Raw genomic sequence first — 24,212 nt, 5'->3', positions numbered from 1 at the left:
GATATAATGATTACATCGTGGTTTGTAAATTATATCGCCGGAACTCAAATCCCAATTTCAACACTAGCCATGTGACTTCCCTTATTAGCCACATGTACTTTAACTTTTTTAAACTTGATAGTTATTATAATAACTTCTTTAAAGAAACAAAGTACACTGTCTACTGCATAACGAACAGTGAGTGGTAGCTGTTATTTTCACAACAGTTAGCAAGATTACCACAGAGAATCATGAACCTGTGAACACCTTGGAGAATTCATGTCCCGTTTTAGCATCTACCCTGAGTCTCTTAATGCCAGAGTAACACCCAGGCATCATGGAGGGCCCATAGCCTTCAACAGAAAGCATGATGCAGCTTCTTGTCTCAAGTTCAAGGCTCTGCCTCCCAGCTTACACTATCAATATGGGTTTCTAAAACAATGCATGTGAACAGGCCAAAACTATGTCTTCTATCTTGCACCGAAGGATGCTGACGGGTTGGTATGTTGTATTCACTTCCTCCATTCCAGCTCATCTCTGATCTCCAGAAGATGAGTGGGCAGTCCAGGGGTAGCACAGCACACACGGCTCTGCTTTGGTGTCTTAACACTTGAGACAGATGAAAAGAATAGTCCTTAAGCTGGCCCATCTCTGTAGGCTGTGTCTTCAGCAGAACAGACTTCATTTTTTCCATGAGGACAACCAAATGACCCTTTAGTGAATGTTTTAGGGAACAGATCATAGCAAGAAGAAAGCTAACGGCACATTTGAGTTTATGGAGATACCTAATTTTCCATCCCTGAGAGATGCTCCTCTTTATCTCCATGTATGTTATTCATCAAGGCATCTTGACACTATTTACTGGAAAGTAATGGTACTGTTTACCAGAAAACTAGCTTAATCTGCTACTCATTGTTTTCATCAGTTAAATAAAGCTGACCTTTCATCTTTAGCATTGTGCTTCCAACAGAATCCTGCCAAAATCAGTAATGATCTGTTTCACAGACAGCTGCAAGACATTCCCCAGGAGCTAAGGAATGGTGAGATCGCCACCCAATCCTGAGATAGAATGACTGGGTCTCACAGACCACGAGACCAGGTTGACACTTTTAGCTAAGCTTTGAGGTAGGATCCAGGGCAAGAGTGACAAAGGAAACAAGGCTGGGCAGGAGGATCCCACACTTGGTATGGTACCCCCAAGTAAAAAAGATTGAATCACGGACAGAATCAACAACACTCAGAGCCAAGGGGAGAAAAACAAAATCCACCAACAAATGAGAATTCAGTTTTACATGGTAAAATCTACGATGTTCTACAGTGGATTCAGATTTACCCTAGTCGGTGTCTTAAACCAGGGTAACAGACTCTTCTGAGAGCATGGCCGCAGTACGGTCTGTCAGTTCATGCTGCTGCTCACACTGGCAAAAGCACTCAGGTGAGCTTCCACGTTTGGGTCTAAACTCAGTCCCAATTTAGATCCAAAAGACTGAAGCAGATCCATGTGTGTGTGTCAGAATGTCACCCTCACCCTACATTGACACTGGAGTACACTATCGGCTTTTTCATAACAAACATGCTTTTTATTTAAGTGGATATGACCTTAAATTTTGAGGTTTTCCCTGGCATTTTTCTTCACCTATTATCCATTTATCCAAACTTCCTGCATTGACCGTACCTTGATTCCAGAATCTATCACTATTTCTTTATCTGTGTTTTAGTTTGCCCTTCACTATGAAATATATTTTTTTAAATGGTAAATGCAGTAAGAATTGTGGTGGGGAATATAAAGGTTGAATATTTAATGGAGAAATAAATTATAGAGTGAATTTTAGCACAGTGTCCTCTTCTTCTCTCCACAGTCTCACAGATGACCATGGTAAATGACTCCTCTAAAAGGCTGGTAAGTAATCTCTTCTGTATCTGGACCAAGGTTTCCTTATCACTGGTGAACACCTATGATGAAAATTCTCTCCACAGCTTGTGTGAAGAGTGCTGAAATGCACAACTACCTTCATAAGGTTCCAATCCCATTTTCTTTTGGTATCCACTCAGCAGAGGAATATCTCCACTAATTCCTGTTCTGCATAGATTTTCTCTGTGTTTCCCCCAACAACTGGTAATAAATATGCTGACTATCTTTGTATCCTTTGAGAAAAGTATTTGTGCCCCTTGCTTTTATTTAATTGGGTTATGTGGGTTTTCTTTTTTGAAGAATGTTCTTATTTATTTACTGTGGAGTCCCCCCTGTATTTTGGTAAGGACTCTTCATCAAATGTATTATTTACAAATATTTTCTCCTAAGCTGTGGGCTGCCTTATCAGGTTATTGGTTGTTTATTTTGCCATGCAAAACTGCTTTAGTATCATGCCATTTGTTTCTGCTGCCTGGGTTTGTGTACAGCACAGATATGTAACCACTGCTAGAGCCAAATCACAGAGTTGTCTTGTATGTTTTCTTCTAGGAAACCTGTGATGTCAGGTCTTTCTTGTGTTTAGGTCTTTAATTCGTCGGAAATTGAAAGTTAGATATGATGGAAGACACAAATGTGGATCCATTCTTCTGTATGTAGATGAGATCCTACTTGGAATGTTGATAATGGCCATCCCAAGGCCAAATAATTGCCTTGGGACCTCATCCAACACTAAAGAATGAATTTGTATTTGCCAAATGTTTAAAATCATTAGTTTTATATGGATCCTATGTTTAATCACTTTGCCTAATTATCTCATTAATTTTTAGAGTTTTCAGTTGTTTCTCTTGAACCTTTTACATAAAAACCATTTGCTATAAATGATAACTTTTCCTTTGCTGCATGTAAATGCCATATTTCTTCTGCTCTGTTGTACTAGCTAAAATCACCGAATCCATGTTTAGAGTCTCAGTGAATGCAGACATCTTTTTTGGCTCAGCTTAATTAGATGGAATTCTAATGTTTCGCTTAGGTATGATATGCATTCTAGATTTATGGTAGCTGCTCTTTAAATTTTAATTTAAAAATCTATTGTATTTCTATGTGACTGAATGTGTTTATGTTTTAAGGATGGCTGAGTTTTATCGGTTTTTAGCCTCCAGTAAGATGAAAGCAGAAGCACTCCGTCCATTAGGGAGTAATTACATTGCTGAAATTTTCTTTGTGTTGAGTCATCTTTCACATTCTTAACATATCTTTGTTTAGTCATGTGCTTTATTTTTCTAATACAAAGTTATGTTGTATTAACATTTGCTGATATTTAATTTAAACACTTCTGTTTTATATTTGTAAGGAAAATGTTCTACATTTTCATTTCCTACTCTTTTCTCTACCAAGCTTTTTTTTTAAGAATCGCGTTCTTATTTAGCTGTGTATGTGTGCATTCATGTGTGGGTTAGGATGCACCAGTGCCATCACGCCTGTGTGGAGGTCAGAAGACAGCTCAGGGGACTCAGTTCTTTCCTGGGTATCAAGCTTGGGGCAGGCTCGGTGGCAAGTAGCTTTACATGCTGAGCAGTCTCACAGCTCCATCTGTCTCCAGTTTACAAAGTCTGGTAAAACTTTTTAAATTTTTTTCTCCGAGTAATTTTTAGATCTTGGAGATAGCTATTTCCTTGATAAAGGTTGATAGCAATTGCTCATAGATGTGTTGAGTCTTCCTACCAATGTTATGTAACGTTAGTTTTGCAGTCCTGGAGACTGAAGCCAAGGACTTACATGTGCTAGGCAAGCACTCTGCCACTGAGCTAAACCCCAGATCTACAGCACTTTGATTCCTTTCTCTGTTGTAATCATATCAGTTCTCTTCTTTGTTTTGATAACATGCTGTATAATTTACATTTTCCTAGAAATATGTTCACTTCACATAATTCTATAAACATGCTATCATATAGTATTATAAAAATTCTAACATTTAATCTATTTCTCTTAAATTTTATGAGTCTTATCACTTCCCTAACATTGTTTCAGCTTTCCTTCTATGTTTAATTGCACTTGTAAAACTGTTGTTTTAATACTATTTCCAAAAAACATAATTTTTAGATTAGATCGGGTATACTCAAGGCCAAGATGCAAAAATAGTAATTTTTAATTACTACTTATAATTCTTTTTTTCAATTGCTTTTCACCTTAGTGTTTTTTTTATTTTACATCCCTACTCACTTTTTCCTCCCTCCTCTTCTCCCAGTCACTCCCCCCCAAAGTTTTTCTGTCCCCCCCCACCCCACCCCACCCCCACATCTACTCTTCCTCTATTTCTGTTCATAAAAGGACAGACACCCCATGGATATCAACAAAACATGGCATGTTAAGTTATATTAAGACTATGCACCTTGCCTTGTATTAAGGATGGGCAAAGAAACCCACTATGAAGAATAGGGTCCCAAAAGTCAGTAAAAGAGTCAGAGATCCTATTTATCCCTAGTGCAATAATGGGCTTTGGGAGCCCATTCCCTGTGGAGGATGTTCTCTCAACCTAATTAAAAAAAAGAATCGAAGGCCCTGCTCCCACTCTTAGGAGTCCCACAAGATGACCAAGCTACACAACTGCCACATATATGCAGAGGACCTAGGTCAGTCCCTTGCAGGCTCGCTGGTTGTCAGTTCAATCTCTGTGAGCTCCTATGAGCCCAGGTTAGTTAAATTGTGTGAGTTTTCTTGTGATGTCTTTGACCCCTATGGCTCCTACAGTCCTTCTTCCCCTCTTCTGCAGGACTCCCCAAGCTCAGTCTAATGTTTGATTGTGATTCTGCCTTTGTTTCCATCAGTTGCTGGATGAAACCTCTCTTATGGGTGAGGCACCAATGTATAACTATAGCAGAATATCAGTAGGCAAAATCGCATTTACTTTTTTTGTCAATTCTTTAGTAGCTATATATTTTTAAATTCCCTTTTTCCACTTTTCCAAGTTTACTTGGATATTGTAAAATATAAGTTAAATCATTACCTTATTTAAGTCACTATTGCTTTATAATATTCAATTTCATGGGTATAAATTTTCCTTTGACTACAACTACCTCTGAATTCTATCTACATCAGTGAATATGCCATGTTTTATTTACCATTTCTAATGTTTATCATTTGTAATTTTATTCATCCTAATAATACAAAATACATTAAATTTCAAAGCAGATAGTGGATTTTTCACTATCCATACTTAATTAATTTTAATTTTATTACAATCAACATAGTTAGCCTGATTACAGTTTTTGGAAGAAATTGAGATTTTTTTTAATGTCTTCTACTACTCTTCCATTTGTGTGTGAATTTTCTGTGTGTATGTGTGTGTGTGTGTTTTGGAGAAAAGACACATTCTCTTTGTTAGTGATTTGTAAATAAAAATATAGAATAAAGATTACACATTGGGCCTTCAGCTTCCAAATTAATGTCAATGTTACTAATTCATTCCAATAGAGCTGTGGACTTATTGTTTGCTGTATGTATATTTTTAACTGATGTCAGGTGGTGCTTGTCACAGCAACATAGATATCAGAGTATACAGAGTGGGCTTCTTCAACACCTTCTCCAAGGTTATCACTGACATTAGAGTCCTACTAGTCTTCAGTTCTTTTAACAGCTATACCTTCATACTCAAAAATCATTTGACCAAATGAAGGACGTTGGTTTCATTATTTTCTTTAGAACTTTAAAGCTATTATACTATGATTTTCATAGAATGAGTGTGGTGAATGAGAAACACACTTTCAGTTTGCTCTGTTTACTTTTCCCCTTTCATTTGGCAGCCTTTTCTGTCATTTACTGATTATTTATTTACTACAGGACAACAAAAAATACGGGATCTTGTGCATTCTACGCTAGTGCTCCACTCCTGAACTAGACCCCTACCCCAGTTATTAAGACCTTTATTTTTTTAAACTTTGGTGCTCCAAAGTTATGTTTTCTTCAGGTATATCATATTATCTATATTGTTCAGTGACAAATAGAGCCTTTCAAAATTAAACCTTGATGAGGGACGTCCTTCTGTATATATGTTTCTCTTATTGGTTAATGAATAAAACACTGTTTGGTAAATAGAGGCAGGAAGATAGGCGGGGCTAGGAGATGAGGAGAATTCTGGGAAAGATAGGCAAACACAAAGAAAAGACCACGAGGACACCATGTAGAGAATAGGAGGATAGGACGTTTCAGGCATTCTCTGGAAAGATAAAGCTATGTAGAAATACATAGGTTAGTAGTTATGGGTTAATAATTAAGACAGAATTAGCCAATAAGAAGCCCTAGCCATCAGCCAACACTTTAATAATTAATATAGCTTCTCAGTGGGCTTATTTGGGGCTGAATTGGCATTGGGACCATGCTAGCAACAAAACCTACCTAAGAATACTCATCTCACTTATTATTACTTTTTTACTTACAGTATAGACAGAGGACATTAGTGTTCTTTCACTGTTTAAAATAAAGGACAACTCAGAATCACGAGGTCAAACATCATCCTTTCCCTAATCTAATCCTGGTCTGAGAGGAAAGTGATCAATTAAATACCAAATTACATAATCTGCATCCTTTCATTTTCTTTGTATAAAATTAACACATGTGTGACCCATAAAAATCAAAAGCAACAGCACAGTGCCTGGTCCTTCCTCCTCATCCCTATTCTCTTTCCTCAGACACAAACACTTTAAACACTGGAGGTTTTCCTTTGCTGTGATTCCCCATAAACATTTAAAGACCATGTTGACATTTTCTTTGATTTTTCCAAATGTGCCACATTAGCTGCTAAGTCTATAATAGGGAGTAAGAGGATTTAGGTAGCTATACACTATCCTCATCTTAGCATATACTTCCCTTACTTTAGCTGCCAATAGACTCAAAAAGCAATTTCTAGCTAAATCAATATTTAGTATTTACCTAATTAGGACTATGCCAATATTTTTCTCAGTCAAACTCTGATAAACAACAGAGTTCCCTCTAATTAGATTACTGGCTTCCTCTAGCTGACCACCCAAGAAATCTTGAATGCATGAGTGCTGGCTCGCTTGAAATTTTCCCTCCTCCAGGCTGGAAGCCCAAACCTTACATTCCTTACAAGACAGTTGAGGCTGATCTAACAGGGATAGTCATGCCTTTCTAGAAACTGCACTCTGAGAAAACCAGGGGGTACTTTAGATAAAGACAATTCACGCTTTGTGATTTCAGCCCAGATTTGTACCAGAAGGAAAAAACGTTTAAAAGCAGAGCCCAGCAATTGGTTATCCAATACCAAACTGTGAATCCTGAAAATACACATGCAAGTAATGTATGGACTGAGCAGGTTGCGTTTATATATTTAGGAATTGGAGGGATTTGATGGAGGAAATGAAAGAGGGAAATTATATAATTATTATAATCTCAAAAATAGAAATATAATGAAAGAAGTAAACTAATAACCCATAGTACATATATCTCTAAGCAAATTCTCAAACAGTTAAACATAGCATGCAACTTCAAACCTGTAATGCAAGTAGAGTCTGGATTCCATGAATGATGGGTGTCTCCTCCACAGAAAGCTGTCACATGTCCAGAAACAGCGGGCTGTCTGAATGTCTTCAGGTGGTGTGCCTCTGCCCTTCTCAGGGTTGTGTTGAAGGAACAGACTTTCTACTTGTGGTTTTACTGTTCATGGATAATAATACCACTGCTTGTACTGTCTTTCAATTATTCTACTTTACACTAGAAATAAATTTCTTGTGGCTACCAAATCCTAAAAGCGTGCCTAAATCTCACAGGATGAGTGAATTCAACCATGTGACCAAACTATGTGTGTTGTTGTCTAATTTTCAAATTGCAGATCAATGCAATATTTTTGAAATATTAAGGCTTGGGCTACCCTCACCCAATGGATATTTGTTCAAACTCTCCAGGTGACTCACAGGATCTTCTAAAGTAACCGTTCACAGAAATGGACTCCTGTGAGAGATTCTGGGAAAGATAAATTATCACCTTCAATTTGCTTCTTTTTAAATGATGTGTGTGTGTATGTGTGTGTGTGTGTGCGCACACGCATATATGCATGCATGTGTGTGTGCGCAAGCGGGCGCACGTTTGTGTGGTATATGGATGTGGTTGTATCTGTATATATGTACAGATGTGTACATTTGTATGGAGGTCAGTAGTCAATGTCTGTGTCTTCCTCTATCACTTTCCACCTGAATTGTTGATCTCTTCTTTAACCTGGAGCTCATCAATTTGGCAAGTCTAGCTGGCCACAGGGATCCTGTTGTCACCACTTCCCCAGCACTGAGATTACACATTGCACCAACTTTTTCATGAATGCTGAAGATCTGAGCTCCGGCCTCCTTTTATTGCCTGAAGCCTCTCCCTGGCCCCTCAATATGGACTTTTCTTCACACAGCCTTTTGTTCTACTATGAACCAACACTTGAATCTATTTTATTATTCTGTATTTCAAGGGAAAGTACAGACTTTAAATGCTTTAGGGTTACATGTACCACAAGGAACATCTTACTCTATGAGCATTAGGTAAATGTAGAATGCTTTCTCTCCCAGAAAAACAATCACTGGCATGCTCCTGCATCCAGCCCCCCCATGTTACTTAGGTTATCACCTGCCTTCCTGTCCCCAGCACTCGGCTCAACACAGTTTCAATTATGTTTGCATGGGAGAGGGCCACAGGTCATAACCCCCTTCCCTGGCTTCCAGTGTACCCTAGACTGTCAGAGGCCAGCACCTGTATGTTCATTCCAATAACCACTAGGTATATCTCCCTTAGGAGACAAACAGCAGATGTCTTCTCTTTTTAAAGAGAACTTTGGGTATATTTGTAGTTTTAATTAAATCCTTTTTTCAATTTAATTCCCTAATGCATTTTTTCTATCCTACTGAATAAAAAACAAAAATTACAACAGCCAAGAAATCCCTATTCAGTAAAAAAAGGAATATCCTTAAAACATGTTTACACTTTGTATGCATTGCTTGTACATGTGTGTATGCATGGGTGTGGGTGTGTGTATGCCATAGCACGGATATGGAGATCAGAAGAAAATGGCAGGAATCGGTTTTCTTTCTATCATGTGGGCTACAGGCATTGAACTCAGCTCATCCAAGCTGGTGGCAAACAGTATTAGCTGCTGAGTCATCTTTCTGGCCCAAGAAACACATTTTTATGAAACTGAAAGTCAAATACTTTTATCCCCTAATAGATTCAATGAGATAAAATTACAAAGTTCTCTCTTCAGCAGATAAAATCTTACACATCGTGTATTTATTTTATAATTGATTTTAGCACTATTGTTATACTTAATAAGTCACACATGTATCAAATAATGGGCAGTGAAAATTAAATTCCCAGGTCCCTCGACCCTGTTCCTCACACCCAGTTCTCCAAGGTAGCCATAGCAAGACCTTTTCAGCACTTTGTCCCAGAGGTGTGTCTAATACCCCACAATGGGCTGGTAAGATGGCTCCTTAGGTAAAGGTGCTTAGTTACAAGAGGGGAAAAGGGGTTCCTCCAAGTTGCCTTCTGACCACACACATACACACACACACACACACACACACTGGGGTAATGAATGCTCATGCTCACAGATAACATCATACAGACACATGTGATAATAACATGCTTTTACAAAAGCACTCCTCAACCAGGTTATTCACATCCTTTAGAAAGACATAGGCAAGTCTATGATTTGAACACATCCCTCTGAGATTTGAGATTCAAGCACCAGAATTTGTGCTATGAAGTGATGGAATTAAAGAATAGGACCTTAGGGCAAGTGCCTGGGTCATGAGAGTTTCACTCTCTTCAAGTCAGCAGTACAGTATGGGACATTTACAAAATTCAGGTTCAGACATGAACCAGAAAGATGCGGCCATTGAGCTAAACAGGTCTTTGTATTTCTGTTTTTGCAAGAACTGAAACACTTTTATATTGATAGTATTTCTAGCCTATCCATGTATGGCGAACTCTCTTCATTCACTAATGAAAAATGTATATCCACATCCGCATGTTGAATGAATGGTTTTTAGCAAAGTTTCAACATGCTAATGTAAACACTCCTAAATTATGAGTTCCTGATCAGAATGCTGACACCACTTTAAATACCAATCAAAATCAATGTTTATATAAATGTCATGTTAATTTAAGTTATAGACGAGGTAACAAAACAATATTTAAATTTTCTTAATTTCCATTCTTGAAACCACATTAAAAAATCTTTTGCCCAAACTCTCATGCACTACTGGTTTGCTTTCCTCCCCAACAAGGAGAGTGGACTTCTGTCATTGATTCTTTGCATAATTTTTCATTCCAGTTGGTTTAGCCTCTGTCCTCCATCAAGTTCCAAATGTCACTCTACCCAAGGTCTCTTACCTCACAAAGTCCACTGGAATAGCTCAGCTTTCCTTTCCACTCCTACACGGAACACTGTCTCCCATGCTTTGTATATAACTTTACAGTCTGCTTTTCTACTTTATATTCTAATATTTTCTTTCTGGTCTCCTTTGCTGGTTTAATCTCTTCAAAATTATAAAATGTGATCACTTCATTGGATTATGTTTAATTATATGATCCATAACTAATTCTTCAACTCTTCAGTTACCTTCCATTTGCTAATAGGCAAGCACATCTCTTCTTTTTTAAACAAAATAAAATATAATAAGAAAAAATCACATTGAAGCTGGGTAAAACAAATCAGCAGAAGGAAAAGAGGCCAAGGGAAGGCATGAGAATCAGAAACCCATTCAAGATTCTAACAAAAATATTAAACTGAAAGCTATAACATATGAAAAGAGGACCCAGTGCAGACCTGTGTCAGCCCTGTCCTTGATGCTTCAGTCTCTGTGAGATCATGTGATCTTTGATCAGCTGAGTTAAAGGGCCTTGTTATCCTGGTGTCCTCCATCCCTTCTGGTTCCTATACTCCTTAAATGGCCTTTTCCGTGTAGTTCCCTGAACTATCCTATCATGTGCAAATTATGATACTTTGACCTCTTCCTTTCCAATTTGTATGATGGTGGTCTCTTTCAGTTGTCTTATTGCTCTACTAAGATTTCAAGGACTATATTGAATAGGTATGGAAAGAGGACAGCCTTGTCTTGTTCCTGATTTTAGTGAAATTGCTTTGAGTTTCTCTCCATGTAGGTTAAGTGGCTATGGCTTGCTGTAAACTGCCTTTACTATGTTTAGGTGTATCTCTGTGTCACTAATCTCTCCAGGACTTTTATGATGAAGGGGTGTTGGATTTTTGTCAAAGACTTTTTCCTGTGTCTAATGAGATGATCACAGGGTTTTTATTTTTCTATCAGTTTGTTTATATGGTGGATTATATTTTTTGACTTTTGTATATTGAACCATCTCCAGGATGAAGCCTACTTGAACATGGTGAATGATCTTTTTATGTGTTCTTGGATTCATCTTCCAAATATTTTATTGAATATTTTTGCATCTAATTGCATAAGTGAAATGGGTCTGTAATTCTCTCATTGTTGGGTCTTTATGTGGTTTGTGTATCAGAGTAACTGTGGCCTCATAAAGTAAATTTGGCAATATTCTTTCTGCTTCAATTAGTAGAATAATTTGCAGAGTATTGGCATTACCCCTTCTTTGAAAGTCTGTTAAGAGTCTGCATTAAAACCAACTGGCCTTGAGCTTTTTTTATTTGGGAGATCATTAATGACTGTTTCTATTTCACTGGGGGGTTATACGTCTGTTGAAATTGTTTATCTGATCTTGATTTAACTTCGGTAAGTGGTACCTGTAAAAAAATTATTCATTTCTTCTAGATTTTCCTATTCGGTGGAGTACAGACTTTTAAAGTATGCCCTTATGTCTGTATGTCTGTCTGATTTTGTTAATTTGGATATTCTTCTGATTTTTAGTTAATTTGGATAAGAGCTTCCTCACTCTTATTGGTTTTTCTCAATGAACCAATAGTTTATTTCATTGATTCTTTGTTTTGTTTTCTTTGTTTCTATCTTATTGATTTCAATTCTGAGTTTATTTCTTACTGTCTTCTCTTTTTGGGTGTGATTTCTTCTTTTTGTTCTTAAGCTTTCAGGTGTACTATTAACATTATAGCATGAAATCTCTCCAATTATTTTTGTTAGGCACTTAGTGCTTATGAACATGCCTCTTAGAATCACCTTCTTCATGTCCAATAAGTTTGTGTATGTTATATATTCATTTTTTATTCAATGCTAGAAAATCCTTATTTTCTTTTTTAATTCCTATCTTACCCATTTTTCATTTCATAGTGAGTTGTTGTTTCCATGAGTTTCTGTTGTTGATATCCAGGTTTAATCCATGGTAGTCTGATATAGTGCAGGATGCAATTTCAATTTTCTTGTACCTGTTGAGACTTACTTTGTGTTAAGAGATGTGGTCCATTTTGGAAGAAGATTCATGTGCTGAGAAGAAGGCATATTCTTTTCTGTATGGGTGAATGTTATGGTAAATAACTGTTAGGTCCATTTGGTTTATAGCATCTGTTAGTCACAGTATTTCTGTTTAGTTTTTTGTCTGAATAAATTGATGAGATTCGGTTATTGAAGTCTCCTATTATCAGCTTGTGAGGGTCAATATGTGATTTAAGCTGTGGTAGTGTTTCTTTTACATATTTGGATGCCCTTGTGTTTGGAGCATAGATATTAAGAACTGAAATGTCTTCTTGGAGGAGCTTCTCTTTGATGAATATATAAGTGTCCTTCCCTATCTCTTCTGATTTGTTTTGGTTTGAAGTCTATTTTGTTAGATATTAAAATGGCTATACTATCTTGTTTCTTAGGTCCATTTGCATGGAATATCTTTTTCAACCTCTTACCTTGAGGGAATATTTATCCTTGATGTTGAGGTCTATTTCTTGTGTGCAGCAGTAATACATAATTCACATCTATTCTATAAGTCTATCTTTTTGGGAGGGGGAATTGAGACCGGGGTTATTGAGAGATATCAATAACCAATACTTGTTGACGCTTATTATTTTGATGATGTTGTTATTGATGGTGTGTGTGTGTGTGTGTGTGTGTGTGTGTGTCTATGTGTCTATGTGTTTGCTTTCCTTCTTTTGATTTTGCTGGTCTGATATTATATATTCCCTGTGTTTTTAATGTGTGTAGTTAGCTCCTTGGGTTGTAATTTTCCTTCTAGTACATTCTGCAGGGCTGATTTGTAGAAAAATCTTGGATACATTTGGCTTTATTGTGGAATGTCTTATTTTCTCCATCTATGGTGACTGAAAGTTTTGCTGGGTATAGTAGTCTAGACTGGCATCTGTGATCTGTTAAAGTCTGCAGGACACCAGTCCAGGCCTTTCTGACTTTTGAGAGGTCAAGTGTAATTCTAATAGATATGTCTTTATTGTTACTTGGTCTTTTATCCCTTTCAGCATTTAATATTCTTTCTTTGTTCTGTATACTTAATGCTTTGATTACTATGGGCCACGGGGACTTTCTTTTCTGATCCAACCTATTTGGTGTTCTGTATGCTTCTTGTTTCTTTATAAGCATCCCCTTCTTTAGGTTAGGAAAATTTTCTTTGGTGATTTTATTGAAAATATTTTCTGGGTTTTTTAACTGGATTTCTTCTCCATTTTTCCTTATTATTCTCACATTTGTCTTTTCATAGTGTCTCAGATTTCCTAGATGTACTGTGTGAGGAGATTCTTAAGTTTAACATTTTCTTTGACCAATATATTCATTTCTTCTATCATATCTTCAACACCTTCGATTCTGTCCTCTGTCTTTTGTGTTCTACAGCTGACTCTTTCCTCTGTAGTCACTGTTTAAATTCTGAAAATTTTCATTTCCAGAATTCCCTCAGTTTGAGATTTCGTTATTGACTCAATTTTCATTTTGGGTTCTTGAACAGTTTTATTCACTTCCTTACATTGTTTGGTTGTGTTTTCCTGGATTTCTTTGAGGGTTTTATTCATTTATTTCCTCTTTAAAGACCTCTGTCACCTTCATATAGGTTCTTTTTGAGGTCTTTTTCTTGGGATTCAGCTATATTGGAATATTTATGACCTTCTGTGGTAGGGTTACTGGGCTCTATGATGTCATATGGCTGTTATTGTGTTTTTATGCTGGTGTCTTTGTTTGGGACAATTATTGGTCTAGGTGCTGCTATCTTGGTTTTTCTTTCCTTTCTGGATTTTAGGAGAGTGTGATAGTTATGTGTTGCCTGATAGGGAATTTTTTGTGGAACTGTTTCCCTGGCCTGCTCAGCTAGTGTATTCTTAGTAAATTCCTGCTGGTGTTGGAGGCTGGAATAATGCAACACGTTGAGGGAAGGAAGGTTGGAAGAAAAGATTTTTGCGATGCACTGGGGATGAAATCAGACAGGAGAGAGAGAGAGAGGCTGCAGCAGGTGTTCTGCCACAGAGCTGTAGATGAGACTGGGAATATTGGATCTAGAGGCACAGGAGAGGTTAAGATCTGCAATCAGCCTACTTGCTTTCCATGCAAATATATATTTTCAATTGAGACATCTCTGAGCTTCAGATCCTAATACCCAACTTCTTATGTCATGCATCTTTTGAAAGCTGTCAAAATATCCCTAACTTAGGCTTTATTGAAATTATTAGTTTATTCCAAACAGTATCTGTTCCTAGTGCTTTTTATTTCAGCAAATGGTATTTAGCCTGCTCCCACAATGACACATTAGTCATTGGTGTCTAGATTCCAGGAGTCATCTTTAGTACATTGTTTCTTCTATGTCATGACCAAGCTTGGTTCTTTCCATCTCTGTTCCTACCCTGGTCCGTGTATTTATCACCTGTAACCTGTATGATTACAATCTACTATTCTTTCTAGATAACTTGGTTTGCTTTGTATAATGAAGTGTGAACTGATAATCATCTGGCACAGTCTATTTTGTCTTTTATCCCTAGTTATAGGAAGTCTACTGTATTTGAAATGCTGCAGTGAGATCATATTTGTCAAACCTTCTGGAGCTAAGAATATCTCCATGAGCAAATTCTTGTCACAAGAATGCAAGCTGGCACAATGGGTGCCACTTCAAAAAAGACTTTAAAAAGATAAACTTTTCCATAGGCCTATGTGCTTCCTTTATCTTTCTCAACTCACCAGAAATGATTGGAACACCTAAAGCATGGTTGAAATTTTGTGCCAGAACAACCTAGGTCGAGCCCCTCCTGGTTCCTTACCCTTGGAAATCAGGATTGGTTATAATTGGAGTGGTTTCTATTTATCTAGAGATGACCGAAGTACCATCCATTGGTCAGGTGCATGGTGAGTTGAGCAGTTGGGAGCAATGGGACCATAGACTCTGGGAATCCTCCCTCCCCCTGACTTAAATGTTTGGTTCACTGCACTTCTTCTCATGAATCCTTTGAGAAGTTAGGGTTACTGAAACCTTCTATAGAACCAATATCTTTTAGCTGCGTCTTCTTCCCATTTCCTCTTTGTATCACTAGTAAAATAGAAAGCCAGCCCCTTTCCTGTTGAAAACTTCTCATCCATCTTTAGTAAATTCTTCCTAAACTATTGTGAGTGGACAGCCTTTGTGCTGGCTTCCTTTGGGTTTGAGTCAGTATTTCCAGGCAAAGGACCTCTATTTTATCATATGTGATCTTTTGAGTTCAGAGCCATGGGCTTCACAACCCAGTTCTGCTATTTACTTACAAAAGTAAGTGGTACATGGTATGAGATATGCCATATGTTCTTAAACTGAATAGAGGCAATAAATTAATAATAATTGTAAAATATCAATGTTGAGTTCAAGAGCCAAAGTCCGAAATCTACATTCTCCATATGGCAAATCTTTCCCCAGAACAGATCATAGAGAAACATTTAATATAGAAATAAAGATGATGAGTTACTTGTACCTTTAAAATAAATCAGCATCTAATTGGGATTAAATTCCCCCTGTCTACTTACTTCTTCCCAAATCATTTTTCCTGTTACTAAGCATGTCAGCCACCCTAGATTTGTGATACAGCTCGCTTCTTCCTTCCTATGAGTACACAGTTACCTCCATCTATGTCATTCTGTCTGCACATCCACATCTTCTTAGAGAAGCCGCTGTGACTTCTTCACACCAGGGAAGGGTTTCCCCATTATTTGTACCACCAGCAATCTCACTGTGCAATTAAAAGTTAACTATATAAATGTTCTGCTTAATGGTTATTCCCCTCCCTTCTTCATAAGATTTATGAGAACACAGGCCAAATCTACTCTACATACCTCTATATCTGCAGTGCTGTGGTAGTTCAAATGTAATTAGCCCCCATCAGCTGACAGGGTGTGGCACTATTAGGAGGTGTGGTCTTGATGAAGGATGTGTGTCACTGTGGGGACAGCCTTCGAGGTCTCTTTTGCTTAAGCTTGGCTCAGTTTCTCAGTACATTTCCTGTTGTCTTCTGATCAAGATGTAGGCAGCATCATGTCTACCTGAAATCTGCCATGCTCCATGCAGTGATGATAATGGACTGAATCTCTGAACTCTAAGCTGTCAATTAAATTAAATGTTATGATCTATAAGAGTTGCCGTTGTCATGGTGTCTCTTCACAGCAATAGAAACCCCAACTAAGACAAGTGTCTATCAGAATATTTTATGGCTAGTGGTTAATTAATCACTAGTTTTTGAGTAGGTAATATATCAATAAATGAACTAGAAGACCATGTCATAGATTTGGGATCATACCAGCAGTGAGATTTTTGGTATGTCTAATAACCATCCTAATTCTGCAAATTTATTCTCACTCTTTAGCACATCCTAATGCTGTGACTTTATTCTCACTCTTTAGCACATATTTATAACATCATCAATCAGAATCATATAAAGTTTATATCGTGGGGTGTCTTTACCAATTCATGCTTTGCCAAATGATTGGTTGATTTCATGAGAACAAATAAAGCAAGAGTTTGAGTGCACTGTTGTGATACTCAGCCATGCTTCCAAAGAGGATCTACCTACAAGGCAGTCCAGTAATGAAAATATAGAGGGAGGAGTGACCCAATTCTCTAAGAGCTTGCTATTGAAAAATTTTTGGTTTTTCTAATTGCCAAAGTTGTGACATATTTAGGCTCTTCTCAAAGTAATTCAAACATCTACCACAGTGCTTACAATAGAGCACTTGTTTAATATTTAAAGGATGAGCAGTCAGCATCTAACGAACTTGCAGGTGCAATGTCTTCAAGTATGCTTATTGCTAGCCAACTTCATCCTGTTCAGCCTGACACTAAGCACACACAATTGTGGATCTTTGGAACCCTGGATGTTCTTCCCAAAGTGACACTGCTTCAGAAAATGTACTGACTTTGTTGTAAAATTTCTCCAGTTAAGAACCTTGGCAGAATTACAAGTTATTACAACGGTTAAAAGATTCAAGATATATAAGCATAGTATTTATGACTGCTAAACTTTACAAGTACAGGGTCCAACACTGATGTGTTCAAAATGGGTCACTAAGTGCTCCAAAAGGACCAAAGTAAAATGGCAGGAGAAGGAAGGGTGCCAGAAAATTAAATTCCCTAGCACTGCCTTAAATTATAGCATTTGAAAGTATCTTTAATTGGAGTCTCTTTTTAAGAAAGTAATTCTCAAGAGGTGTAATAATACTCTCTGAGAAACCAATAGGGTGTAGGCTGGCAACAGGCCTTATTTTTTCACAAAGCTCAAATGATTAGAGGCAACAAGTGCAAATTCTAACACTCACAATACTACATGGCCCATTGCCAATTCTTCAAGGATCCAGTTCCATAAAAATGATTTTTGGCAGTTCATGGCAGCAAATTATTGCTTCCTTGTACTTGAAGGAAATTATTTCTAGGGAAATTTTCTTTTTAAACTCATCTTCTTCCTTTAATTTAATTTTACATTTATTGAATGAAAAAATACCTTTATAGACTGGTGCTGACCCTCAAGAGTCACAGTTACACTAATCTCATTATTCAAATGGGGTGACAATGAGCATCCTTATTCTTGAGTGAAGTCTGGGTTGTCTGAGATTTGCTGATCTGTGATGATATTTATGTAGCATTACAGACTTACTGCCAGAAACTGAATAAATTTTAGAAGGCTGATTTGAGGGCCCAAGATACTGGTCTGAGCCTTGGTGAGCAATGCTATGTTCTCATAATGAGAACAAGCAAATGAGGTGATTTCATTGGAGAAAGAAATGTCTCTATCAAAAGAACACCAAGGTCTAGGAAAACAGACAAGTTGGGTATAAAACATAAAATAACATCCTGAAGACCAGGAAAGTTATAAACAGGAAAAGGTTGGCTCAGGCTGAACCCCCCTGAATAGAGCACTGTTAATGGGATATGTGGCTCACCCGTAACTGGGACCCAGATAAATCTCTCTAATATAGAGATATATCAACTCTGAGGCAAAGCATGTGATCCTGCCAAAGAAAGTCAGAATCCAGGTCATTGTTGCAATTCCATACTACTTGTCTCAAGCCCACAGTGAAAGAAAGCTGAGAATTGCTAACAAAGAGCAAGAACTGCAGAAAACTCAGAGAGGTTTAAGAACAGGTGTCAAGAAGGACCAATGAAAAATATTTAAAACACAGTGAGCAACTGAGAGAAAGGGAGTGTCTAGATTCTAGAGGAAGCTGCCTACAAAGTCATGGGATTGGACTCTGGGAAGTCATATCAGAATTGTGCTGTAGTAAATGGAAATAGGGTGATGATAGGTCAATGCCAGACCCAGGTTCAGTATTTGTCTTGTGGTCTGAAGGACATCTCCAATCATTCTTCTACTCAGAATTATCTCATTTCTCTTAGATTAAAAAGTCAAGTCCTTAGGTAAACCTGTGATGACTATTTTTAAATGTCAGTTTACCACATCTTAGGATCACCTAGAAAGAATCAGTTGAGTGATTGTCTTTAGCAGGTTTGTCTGTGAGGGATAGTCTTCATTGTCAAGTAAGGTGGGAAGACTCACCCCGTTACCTGGGGCACCATTCCGAACTCAGAAAGTCTAAGCCAGCATACAGCATGTGTACGTGTGTGTGTGTGTGTGTGCGTGTGTGTGTGTGTGTGTGTGTATTTCTCTCTGCCCCCCACTGTGGATGTGGTGTGACCAGTTATCACAAGTCCCTGCTTCTGTGCCCTCCCTGAAAGGATGGACTGTACCCTGGAATTGTAAGCCAAATAAAGCCTTTCTTCCCCATTGTTTTCAGAGTGTTTAATCACAGCAATAGAAATGAAACTAGAGCACAGCCCCTTAGAGATGTCCACCTTCTTGTCTCTCAGCTTCATTTCCTGATGTGTTCGTTACTACACATCACTGCACTGTTTAAGTGTTCCTGCGCAGTCATTGCAGGGTTTTGCTCTGGTTGGGTTCTGCCTGCAACACAATTGATAGAGATGTGCATAGCTCTTCTCTTATCCCCCAAGGACTCTTCACAAAGCCCCTTTCACCCTGATCTTTCCTGGTTGCACTGTTTAAAACACAATTAAGCTCAACCTTCAAGGATCGCTTGTACTTTTCTTCAAACATTTCCAGATTTGATGCACATTCTTTTGACATGTTTATGCGAAAAATGTCAGCTAAACACAGGTACCTTGCTTTGTCTGCTCCCTGGCCTCCATCACAAACCATTACGCTTTCTCACATCACCTCTGCTACGATAAACTCAACCTTCTACAACTGTGAACTAAAACACATCTGTTCTCCATGGGCTGCTTATTACAGGTTTTTATTTTGGACACAACAATGGAAAGATAACTAACACACTGTCCTGGAGAGATTCTCCCATATGAGCTCGCAGGTCTAGCGTCTAGATGACTATCAGTATAATTGCTATTTAGATGCTGTAATTTTATCTTTTTTTCAACAACCTTTCTTCCTCAATTTACAATGGGCACTTGCATCTAACAAGATAATTCTGTCTCTGATAACTTGTATGAAGCTTGAGAATTATGTTGCTTCCTAAATATGGTGGGTATGACGTACTTGCCATGATAGACTTGGCGGTCCTTGGTTTCATTTCAAAGCAAAACATTAGATGCTTGGTCTTTAACTTCCTCAGCTTCAGGGGTCCTGAAGGAACTCTATCCACTTCAGAGAGATCTAGGCCTGCCCAGGCAGCATCTGCTTACAGAATTCCAGCTGCACACATCCCTCCGGCACCCACCATCCTGTAAATTGCAATGCAGTTGAGAACAGAATAAGAAATTAGGCAAAGATGAGTTTAAGGTACTTTAAACCTATCAGAGCATAACAATTTCATGCTGTTTCTAATTCTTTTGAATGTGAGACTCGTGGGTCTTTAACTTGCAAAAAGAATTGATATGAGGGCTTTAATTACTTCTAAGATGATTGCTAATAAGAAAGCATTTTAGATCCAAATTTGAATTCTTCTGTTCTCCTTCTATTGTTCTAGTATTTTATTATTCAAGTACATTTATGAATGTCAATAGTGGCACATCTTAGTGATTCAGAAACCCTAAAAGCCTATATTTTATACAGGGATGGAAGTAATTTAGAGCAAAACTAGGAAACGTTTTCTGACCTTTACGGCAATATAGTATTAGTGTAAATTTAAATAAAGACCTATTCTGAATCACTTTATTTATTTATTTTTGGTTTTTTGAGACAGGGTTTCTCTGTATTGTTTTGGAGGCTGTCCTGGAACTCGCTATGTAGACCAGGTTGGCCTCGAACTCACAGAGATCCGCCTGCCTCTCTGCCTCCTGAGTGCTGGGATTAAAGGAATGCGCCAACTCTTTAGAGATTTCTGAGGTAAAATCCATGCAGAAGTGCAGGGCTGCACATTTATTAGAAGGGCTCACCCAATTGCTCCTACCCTACCTTGGGTAAAAGACATTACCTGTGGCATCATGTGTTTAATAGGCAAATCAGTGAATAGAGAATTAGAACTCTAAGGGGAACATCATTATTCACACCTCCTTTCTATGTAGAGGCTTTCTCCAAAAACTCAGGCCTCTCTTCCTGCTTCCTATAGAGATGGTGAGATTGATGAAGACATCTGGTATGTTACATCCAATCAGAGAGATGGAGGGAGAGGCCTGCTATGGTAAGTTTAGTCAGAAGCCACATCTACTGTAGCACCATTTTTTAATAGTGGCAGTAAGCTCAAGAACATACAGCACATGAGTCTCGATCTGTTGATCTCTATGTATTTTGTGGAAGGGGGCATGGGCTAATGCCCTTTCTAAGAGGGTCTGCCCCGTATCTAGATGGGAAATTGGATCCACTAACAAGGCCAATAAGAATCATTGCTCACCATTCACTCTTTTTTTTCTACCTATTCAGACTTAGGAGGAAAAAGGAGGCTACTTTGGACCCTAGGGTCCTTTGCAAATGCATAGAGTAGTTGGCATGAAATTCTTACTTTGGCTCCTGGGCATTTTAGCAATGCTGGAAAGCCTGAGCTCCGGTGAGCAGCATTCCCCGAGGTCCTAGTTTCTCACTTTTGCTGTGCACCCATGACTTCTTGCTTTGGTTTCTAATTATCTCTAATGGTGCCCTTAGTGACAAATGTCTGAAGATCAGAGATCTTATTTTAGTCCTTTTTGCACCACCTTAAGCCCCTATTAGAAATCCCGCCACGGGATGCTCAGTGAGTAATGAGTTGAAAATGGATGAAGGAAGAGAAATCCAGTGTGTGCTGTTACACAGCAAGCTTGGATTTTCCTATTTAAATGACCTAAGCAGGCAGATCTGTGATTTTTCTGGATTCTAAACGTTTCTTCACAGACAAAATCTGAACAAGAGACAACATGTAGTTTGACACATGAATCACCCAATGCATGAAAACAAAACCCAGTCCCAGGAGAGCTGACAGCTGCTTTCTTCAGGGAGGCTGCAAGCACTTTATAGTCGGCACAGTATCAGGCTCATTGCTACCCCGGGAATAGCTGCATGAACCTGCACAGCTTCCTAAACACTTTCTTGCAATGTGCTTCCCCCTTTGAGAGCTCTCCATCAGTACTGGAAACCACATAGATGCTTAATAAATGTTATTATGAAAAACAATAATATTTATTTGAAGTCCCACAGTGAAGGTAAGAATCTGAGCCCAGCTAATGGTCAGATCAGAGCCTGTGGTCTCCCTCAGCCAAATTTGGGGCCTCTGTGACTATGCCATCACTATGTCAGGCATGAAGCAGGCGTTGCTCAGACAGGTGACTCTTTGCCATGAACTGAAAAAGGATTTTTTCAAATACTGAGGAAGATATGATTCTTGGCACTGGATTGCACTCTACTGAAACAAAACAGAAACTGATCCAAAAATAACACTATATACTCTTGAATATGTGCAGGTGCCTGGAAACACTTTTGCATATAACTATATAGCCACATCATAAAGAGTATTAGAATTATCAAACATGTGTTTAACTGTGTCCTGTAAATATATGTAATTATTGTGTATTAATAAAAAAATCTGGGAGGAGGAACTAATAGAAGGAAGGTCCCTAGTTGGGGAGGAATGACAAATACCATATGTTTTCCTTCATATGCAGAATCTATATTTAACCATATGCAACTGTAACTATACTTTTAAACACATAGTGTACATGAGAGAAGAGAACATGGAAACCAAGAGGGGCTACTATCTGGGTGGATAAGAGAACCAGTGGCAGGCAGAAAGAGACAAAAGAGGGCAATGCGAATATGAGAAAAGTATATATATATCCTATATGCATATCATTATGCAGCATAATGAAGCTCATTATTTTGTACGCTAATTAAAAATTAAAAATTTTTGGTTGTGAGCCTAGACTTTAATGGCTGAGCCATCTTTCCAGTGCCTCAACTGGAAAATGGATAAAAAAATGTGGTATATTTACACAATGGAGTACTACTTAGTGGTAAGAAATAATGACATTCTAAAATTCATAAGCAAATGGACAAAAAACATCCTAAGTGAGGTAACCCAAAACCAGAAAGACAAATATAGTATGTACTCATTCATAAGTGGAGACCAGACATAAAGCAAAAGATACCCAGCTTACAATCCATAACCCCAGACAAGCTTGAACCCTCTTCCAGAAACAGATGGAAGCAGATGAAGAAATCCACAGCTAACCAATGGGCCAAGCTCCTGGAGTACAATCGAAGTGAGGGAGGAGCAACAATATGAGCAAAGGAGTCAAGACCATGATGGAGAAACCCACAGAATCATCTGGCCCGAGCAAGTGAGAGATCACTGACCAAGGTCTGACAAATGGGAAACCTGCATAAGACTGAACTAGACTCCCTTAATATAGGTGGCAATGGTGAGACTGGGACAATATATGAGGCCACTGGCAGTGGGTCCAAGATCTAACTCGAATGCACAAGCTGACTAAGTGGAGTCATTCTATGTGGAGAGATACATTGCCTGAACTAGACACAAGGGTGTGGGGGTGAGGAACTTCCTTGGTCCTGCCTCAACTAGATGATGGGTCAGACTTAGTAGACTTCCTAGGGGAGGCCTTACCTTCTCTATGGAGCAGATGGGAGGAGGGGGAGTGGAGGGTTTGGCAGGAAAGGAGGGAGGGGGAACTGGGGTTGGAATGCAAAAAATTAATTTTAAAATGAACAGAAAAGTTAAAATTAAGAAATATAGGTGATCCAGCATGGGAGTGATCAAGACCCCCTGAATGTGAGTGTCAGTGAGGAGGCCTAGGTAATCTATTGAGCCTTGGGCAGCAGATCAGTACCCATCCCGAGTATACACACGGACTTTGGACTCCCATCCAACAATGTGAGGTGTACTCTCACCCTGAACTCTTGGGGAAGGGTCTAGGCCCTGCCCTATATGAAATGACAGACTATGTACACCCCCATGGAGGGCCTCACCCTCCCTGGGGAAATGAGGGGATAATGGGGGGGTTGGGGGTAGGGCACGGGAGGAAGGGAGGGAAAGGGAGAGGGCCCTAGAACTGACTTGTGAAGCAACCTTGTTTCTTATCTAAATTTAAACTGAAAAATAAATAAAAAAAGAAATATAGATGAATAAATGTTTAAAGAAACAAAAGTGTTAACTATCCATATTGGAACTTTATGCACTGTATATATGGGTCAAATGATCACACTGTGCCTTATAAATTTAGACAATTAAACTAATACTTTTAAAAAGATAAAGGAGGGTCATTGAGATGGCTCAGAGTGTAAAGACACTTGCTGCCAAGCCTGATGACCTGAGCTTAGTCCCCCAAGCCGACGTGGTGGAACAAGACAACTGGCCATGGGAAGTTGACCTCTGACATCCACACACGTACCATGACACATGTGTGTGCTCGCACATACATGCAAAATAAAAATTTTAATGTAAAATAGTATTATGAAGAACAAAGTAAACATCTGCCCTTTACTTTGATGTAA

Source organism: Mesocricetus auratus, unplaced genomic scaffold (assembly GCF_017639785.1).
Source record: "Mesocricetus auratus isolate SY011 unplaced genomic scaffold, BCM_Maur_2.0 Super-Scaffold_6730, whole genome shotgun sequence".
Classification (NCBI taxonomy): Eukaryota; Metazoa; Chordata; class Mammalia; order Rodentia; family Cricetidae; genus Mesocricetus; species Mesocricetus auratus.
Note: the sequence above shows the minus strand (reverse complement) of the source record.